This window comes from Physeter macrocephalus, chromosome 11 (genome assembly GCF_002837175.3).
Source record: "Physeter macrocephalus isolate SW-GA chromosome 11, ASM283717v5, whole genome shotgun sequence".
NCBI lineage: Eukaryota > Metazoa > Chordata > Mammalia > Artiodactyla > Physeteridae > Physeter > Physeter macrocephalus.
Genome location: NC_041224.1, coordinates 173,443,866 through 173,450,115, shown reverse-complemented (window position 1 = coordinate 173,450,115; position 6,250 = coordinate 173,443,866). Strand labels below are relative to the sequence as shown.

Below are 6,250 nucleotides of genomic sequence, written 5' to 3'. Positions count from 1 at the left end.
GCGCAGGCTCAGCGGCCGTGGCTCACGGGCCCAGCCGCTCCGCGGCATGTGGGATCCTCCCGGACCGGGGCACGAACCCGCGTCCCCCGCATCGGCAGACGGACTCCCAACCACCGCGCCACCAGGGAAGCCCCACGTGCTCTTTCCTGAGTGTTCCCTCTGCTTCATCATCTGCACTGCCCTGGCTTGTCTGTCATCAAGGAAAAAAGATCGTTTCTCTTCTGGCTGTCATTTGTGATAACCACACGGGACGCTGCAAACCAAGGCTGCTTCCTTTCTAACCGTCTCCTCCAGCAGACCAGCGCCGGCCTGAACCAGAAAGGGCCTGCATCCTGTCTCTGGTTCCTCAGGGACAGGCCAGAGGCGCACCCGGAGCCCCACTCCCTTGCTGCCTGCAGCAGCACCCCAGGGCTGCTACCCAAGAAGGGACTTGGAAATGGAAACAGCTTTTAAAAAAATGCCTGAACACGGTTGTTTTTTTTTTTTTGGCCAAAATGTTTGGAAAATGCATAGTTCCATTTGTTTTTAAATCCTGTGTCCACTCAACCAATCCAAGAAGGACAAACTCATGGACGATGAGAATTCCCCCCTCCCTCCCAGAGAGGCGTGCCTGCCGTGCTCGCTCCTGCAGCCTTCCCGCCTGGTCCTTGGCCTCGTGCAGCTGCCCGTGTCTGCACTGACCCCCCTCCCCCCACCCCGCTTCCACCCACCCCCTGGGCAAGGGCTTCCCTTCTGCACCCACCCCAGCCAGGGTGACTCGCCGGAACCTCAGAATCAGTGTTGTCACTCCCACCTGAACCCACGTTGGCTCCCGATTGCCCCCAGGGACCAGCCCAGCCTCCTGGACATGGCTCTGGGGCTCTGATCTGACCCTTGCTTCCTTCCTTGCCTCCCCCCATTCTCAAGCTCCAGCCTCCCCATCCCCCAGTGTGTCGAGAGCCTCCCCAGTATCCTTGCAGCACCTCCCACTCAGCTTGTGCTCCCCTCTCTCAAAGCTCACTTTGGCCCCCTCACTGGACGCAGAGCCCCATGGGCCAGAGCCTTACCTGGTTCGTCCCTGAATCCTGAGCACCCAGCAGCTGTTAAGATGCACAGATACATTAGTCTATGGCTAGGAACCCCTATTCCTACCCCACACCCACCTTTGGGATGGTGTGAGAGCCTCCGACTGGATGCACGTTTCTAAAGAAGTAAAGCCCCTCCACCTGACCCCAGAGGAATTTGGGGTAAAAAAAGAACTGCTTCCAAGTATGGAATGTGTTCCAGGTGCTGGGTAGGAGGTTTTTTCATTAACCAAATCTAGGTGTTGTCCCCATGCTATGGTCTGCATATTTATGTCCCCTCAGAATTCACATGTTGGAATCCTAACCCCCAATGTGACGGTGTCAGGAGTTAGGGCATCTGGGAGGTGATTCTAATCCTGTTCTAACATGAGGGTGGAGCTCTCATGAATGGGATTAGTGCCCTTATAAGAGACCCCACAGGGCTCCCTAACCCCTTCTCCCATGTGAAGATACATGAGAAGTCTGCAACCAGGTCTCCCCTGACCGTGCTGGCACCCTGATCTCGGACTTCCAGCCTCCAGAACTGTGAAAAGTAAATTTCTGCTGTTTATAAGCCACCCGGTCTGTGATATTTTATTATAGCAGCCCAAACGGACTAAACCCCATTTCCAGGTGAGGAGATGGGGACTCAGAGAAGTTAAGTGACTGGCCAGATGTCACACAGCTGGTGAATAGCGGGCCCAAGACCACCAGGACCAATTGTAAGTCCTTCTGGCCTCAACATCTGTCCAATCCCAGGACACATGCCTGTGGGTCACTTAGCCAGCTCACTTTGCCTGCTGGCCGCTGTGGCTCCCTGCAGCTGCTGGTTACAGCCTTGGAGCATCTACAACTGAAGTTGGCAAACTGTGGCCCACAGGCCACATTTGGCTAGTAGTCTCTTCTGGTGCAGTGAATGTGAAATGGGTTTTACATTTTTTAAGGGCTGTAAAATCAAAGAAGAATATGCAACAGAGACTGTATATGGCCTGCAGAGTATAAAGATAGTTACTACCTGACCCTTTACAAAAAAAGTGTGCCCTGCACTGTATAAAAGGTCCCCAGGACCACCTCCTTTGGAGTTTCCATGTGGCCCTGGGAGGCTACTCACCTCGTCCTGCTTTAGAGGGGCCACGATGCTGGAAGGGGTGCTCTGAACCGGCTGAGGGCGGGGGGGGTCCGTGGGGAGAGAAGGGGACCAGGGCCCAGACCAGGCTGACAGTCTGAGGGCGGAGGCTGGTGCATAGGCCCCAGCTGGCGTGGCTCACAGAGATCTCAGTAATATGGACCCTTCCAACCCACAACCTCCAAGACCCTCAGAGACTCTCTGTTCAACACTCACAGTGTGCAGATGGGGAAACTGAGGCCCAGAGAGGCAAAGGCGTGCTCAGGGCAAATGTGCAGATTCCAAGCCCAGGGCTCTTTCTCCTACTTTCCCTGTCACATTTTGGAAGGCTTCCCACCCTGCTCAGCCCAGAACTATGGGTCGTTTCCTTGGCTTATTTGTTCCTTCGGTCGTCATTAAGGAAGGGCTAGTAACTTGACTCTCCAGCACTGGGTGCAGAGGTGGAAGGGCAGCAGCAGAGGAGTGGCCTGCCCAGAAAATACAGTTGGCGGTCATGATGCTCTGGGGTTCCGTGCCAGATAGCAATGCTTGGGGGAGGGGGCTCGCTTCTAGAAGAGGGAACAGAGATCATTGTCTTGGCTGTGTCAGAGAGGAGCTAAGAACTGCACGTCTGCCCTGGGGTTGGCCGTGAGGAGGCATGGGAGGAAGCAAGGCTGGAAACAGGGTCACGCTCAGGGCTTGGGGGTCGGTCGGAAGACTGCTGCAACGTTTCTTTTAAACAGGGCAATGGTCAGCTGGATTTGTGTTTTAGGAAACCCCCTCTGGTTCCCGTCCGGAGAAGGGGTGGGAAGAGGGCCGGAAGCTTGTTGGTGTCGATTGAGGAAACAGAGGGAAATCCATGATGTTCCTGGTGAGGGACGCTAAGGAGGGATGTCTTCCTGGTCCATAAACCAATTGTGAGTGGGCTTTTCTTGAGCTGCTCATTTGCTTTTTAACTTTAAACTTTTAAACTTGTGTAAGGAAGCAGGCTCTCCTTTCCGTCAGTTGTGGATTCTATCCTAGGTCCGTGGACTGACAGGGAGCTATGGATAGAATTGCTACTGACCTCTAACTGATGGCAATTTCTTCAGTTATGCAGGAGGCAAAACAAAATCAAAGCCTACCCTTATTAGCAGTGGCTGTAACTTTGTCACATATATTTTTATGTTGCACTGCAGTCATTGTAGATTTCTTGAAATGTATTTTATGCCCATCAGTATTTCAAAATTCCAGTAGTTATTAGACCCATTGTCATTAGATCTTGTGATTTAATGTGTTAGTAAGGTAGTGTGTGGGGTGTGTGTGTGTGTGTGTGTGTGTGATTAATTCGATTTTTAGTATTTTGATAACTATGTTTTAATATGATTGGTTTCCTTTGTAATGCTTGCAGTTTATTCTCGGCATTTAAAGGCTTTATTCCAAGAAGGGATCCACAGTGAAAGTCCATCCCCCTCCCCTCAAATCCCCCACCCCAGTTTGCAGTTCATCCACCTGCAGCCCACACGGGCATTCGATGTGCAGCTGCTCTTCTGGAAGCTTCTTGAGGCAGAGGTGGTGCCCACTTATTTGCTGCTGTGGTTGTAGCATCTGGCCTAGCTAGGAGCGCGTGTTTAATTCCTGTGTGTTTAATTCCTGTGTGTTTCACTGACCTGGAATGAAGTGCTTTGGTAGAACAGGCCAAGAGGCCCTGATCTCTTGAACTCTGCCTGCAGCTTCACCAAGCTGACAGTTAGTGGTCCCCCATCCGAGGTTAGAAGCCCCCATCTGAGGCTGATACGTGGGTCTGAGGTCCACCCGAGTCCCGGCCCACCCTGCCGGACCCCTAGTGTTCCATGTGAGTACCTTGGGGTCTCCAAACCATCACACCTCCCAGGCACTGGGCATTTCCAACTGCTAGAAGGGTTCTCCAAACCTCGCTGCCTTTGGGTGTTTAGAGCATCCACCCCTCCTCCGCATCCTGTCATCTGAAACTCTGGGAGCTAGTTTTTGCTCCTCCCTTTCATCGCTTTGTAAAAACTAAAAGCTGAGCTTTTGGAAGCCAGTCAAGTCACACACTAGAGGAGAGATTAAAGGCACAATGAACCAATTTAAATGCCTGCGCATTCTACTGTGCTTTTCAAACGAAGCATTCAAAGGCAGGGAGTGGCTGCAGGGAACGTTTTAAGTTGTTAGAAAAACATCAAAACAGCTCCGGAAGAAAATTGGGAGACTGAGCTCTGAGGGCCGAGGTCCCAGAGGGAAGCCCACCCTGGGTCGCCCACTCCCTTCCCCTCGCTGGTGGCGTCCTTCCCCTCTCCCAGCGTGCGTCGTGCAATCTGACGGCAGAGCTGCCAGTGCAGGGGTAGAGGTGAAGGGCGGGATGCCCAGATTCCCCGTCAACGCCTGTTGCACAACCCACTGATGATTGAGAAAAAAGGGCCAACAAACAATTCAGCCAATGTTAAGAAATTATTGGGTTTTTTTTTTATTTTAAAGTAACGATTGCCCTTTCTGGAAAATTCTCAAACTGCCTAAGAGGAAAAACAGGGAAACAGAAAAACTTCCAACTGTGATTCCACCAACCAGACAACGGTCCTTAACCACGTGGCCTCCAAAGACACCATGCCAGGAAAAGAGAGGCCCGAGGTCATGTGGGGTGCGTCTTCAGCCACTTGCCCGCACCCCCTCTCTCCGATTCATCACGTGGGCATTGGTTTCTGTTTGTTTGTTTGGACCACTTCACGTGGCTTGCGGGATCTTAGTTCCGTGACCAGGGATCAAACCCATGCCCCCTGCAATGGAAGCGCGGGGTACTAACCACTGGACCGCCAGGGACGTCCCTACGTGGGCATTGTCATGGTGAGATTTCCCAGCCTTTTTCTAGGAGCATGGTTTTTTTGTGGTTGTTTTGTTTCGTTTTTATTAGCTGTAGAGCCGGGGCTACTAAGTATAAAGTTGGTTGCATTTTTTGATATTATCATTAGAGCCTAAGTATTCTCCATCACAAATTCATTTCAAGCCTACTTTTTATTGGCTGCGTAATATTCTGAAGTGCAAGTGTGTTATACTTTCCTTAACTAATTTCCTATTGTTGGGCATTTGGGTTGTTCCTAGTTTTGTTTTGTTTTGCCTTTTTAACAAAGGCTGCGGTTGGTTTTGGGTGCATGACACTTTATACCAACGCTGGGCTGTTTCAGCATTGGCAGAGGGTTTACTCTGTGCTAGGCATTGTGGGACACTGGAGGACAAACTAGACACAATCCTTTCACCTAAGATGCAGATATAAATAACTTTAATCCAAAGTCGGATATAGTTGCCATAAGCAGACAACTAGAACCGAAATACAGAAGAGTTTTTCCTGGGCTTAATGGGATTTTAAGAAAGTTACATGAGAAAACCTGAGACCTTGTATCCACAGCTAGAAGGTAAGGGAAAGAGAGGAGGGGACAGGATAGCAAAGGGGTTGGTTTAGCTGGGAGACCTATGCCAGGAGGCAGGCATCCCCGAAGGCAGTGGGTCTCAGCTCAGATGCTGGGTCAGTTGATCGTCAGTGGCTGCCAGGACCCAGGTTTGGTGGAGAAGTAGCCACAAGACACCTGGCTCACCGGGCCATCCCCAACCTGAGATATTAATTTCAGGTTGAGGTTCAGGGGCAGGCGTCAGCCTGGCCAATGCCCCAACACTGTGTTTCTTAGGTTGAGGCTTTTTGATCCGTTCAGATCGAGATTCAGTGTCTGTCACAGACATCTCAGCCTGTGTGTGTTTTAGGATCCACTTTTCGAGGGGTTTCCAACCCAAAAGCCAGGAGACAGTTGGCCCTGAGCGCCAAGCTAGCGTCAGAGCGGAGCAGGGAATCTGAGACAAAGAGAGTCCTTGCCAACCGGACACCCTGGGCCCGCTGTCCCTGCCCGGCCCCCGGAGAGGCCAGACCTGTTTTCCTTCTGGGCCCATTTCCAGTCCTTTGGCTCTCTGACAAACACGATCGCCTCTGGCTCTCGGCACCGAAGTCGGGCATCACGGGCGCATCAGGAAGGTGTTGGGGGTGGAGTGTGAGCCCCGTGCCCAGGGTCAGCCTCCCCGACCCTCGCCGCCGCCGCCCGCTGGCTGGGGCCTCTCCGCGGCT

At 52.2% G+C, this 6,250-nt stretch overlaps 1 protein-coding gene across 1 annotated transcript in view; it reads left to right on the top strand.

Moving 5' to 3' along the window:
• SYNE3 (spectrin repeat containing nuclear envelope family member 3) overlaps positions 1–6,250 on the top strand; it is a 77,980-nt gene that overhangs the window by 12,821 nt on the left and 58,909 nt on the right. The gene's annotated exons all lie outside the window — the stretch shown is intronic.